We start from the raw sequence: 728 nt of genomic DNA, 5'->3' as shown, positions 1-728 counted from the left end.
CACACACACACACACACACACACACACAGCTGTTTTGACGTCTGTCTCGTTCAGTCTGCGTACAACTGGATCATTTGCATCCGTTAAAAGGAAAAGTCAGCTGTTAAAAATACAACAACCACTTTTTCCATTAAAAGTCAAAGTAACACACACAGCTGAATGTGAAAGTAATTTCCCAGCAGCAGCAGGTCCAGGCTTGGTTACAGCCGTGGGTTTCAATCCAAGCCTGGGAACGTACAATCTGCATTTGGTACCTTGTTAATTTACATGACTTTGCGTAAACATACACGCCGATTTTCTGAAGCCGAGTGGCGTGTTATTTGTTCGCATTTTGAGTTTCCCCCGTGTATGTCTATGCTGTATACAGCGGGCGTAAACATACACGCTACTTGCCGTGTTATCACGAGAAGAAAGCGACAGTTCAGTTTAGGAAATTAAGACCTGGTTGGGTTTAGGAAACATGATACAATGGACACGATCCCCGGTCTCCTGGATGAAAGTCCTCTGTTTTACCCATCCACCTCCCTGACCAGCCATTTTCCTCCTTTCATACTACTCGCTACGGCGTAAATTCACAAACTATCGCAAGGTAATGTAAGTCAATGGGGGCCAAACGGCGTTGATAAACACGCTAACAAGCGAGGATGCGTCTTGATAACATAACATGTCAGAAATACGCCATTTCATGAGATCAGTCTGTATATTACAAAAAGACATGTCCCAGACCC

General features: G+C 44.2%; 1 protein-coding gene and 1 long non-coding RNA gene across 2 annotated transcripts in view; both read right to left on the bottom strand.

Annotated features, from left to right (window-relative positions):
• Nucleotides 1-695, bottom strand: part of LOC116673125 (uncharacterized) — an 18,192-nt gene extending 17,497 nt beyond the window's left edge. Inside the window, exon 1 of the long non-coding RNA XR_004327757.1 lies at nt 268-695. This is a non-coding gene — a long non-coding RNA (uncharacterized LOC116673125). The remainder of the gene's footprint in view (nt 1-267) is intronic.
• The window catches only part of LOC116673112 (thyrotropin-releasing hormone-degrading ectoenzyme), a 230,640-nt gene that overhangs the window by 107,527 nt on the left and 122,385 nt on the right, over nt 1-728 (bottom strand). The gene's annotated exons all lie outside the window — the stretch shown is intronic.

This window comes from Etheostoma spectabile, chromosome 23, assembly GCF_008692095.1.
Source record: "Etheostoma spectabile isolate EspeVRDwgs_2016 chromosome 23, UIUC_Espe_1.0, whole genome shotgun sequence".
NCBI classification, from domain to species: domain Eukaryota; kingdom Metazoa; phylum Chordata; class Actinopteri; order Perciformes; family Percidae; genus Etheostoma; species Etheostoma spectabile.
The sequence above is the reverse complement of the archived record's forward strand: the minus strand, read 5'-3'. Positions and strand labels throughout refer to the sequence as shown.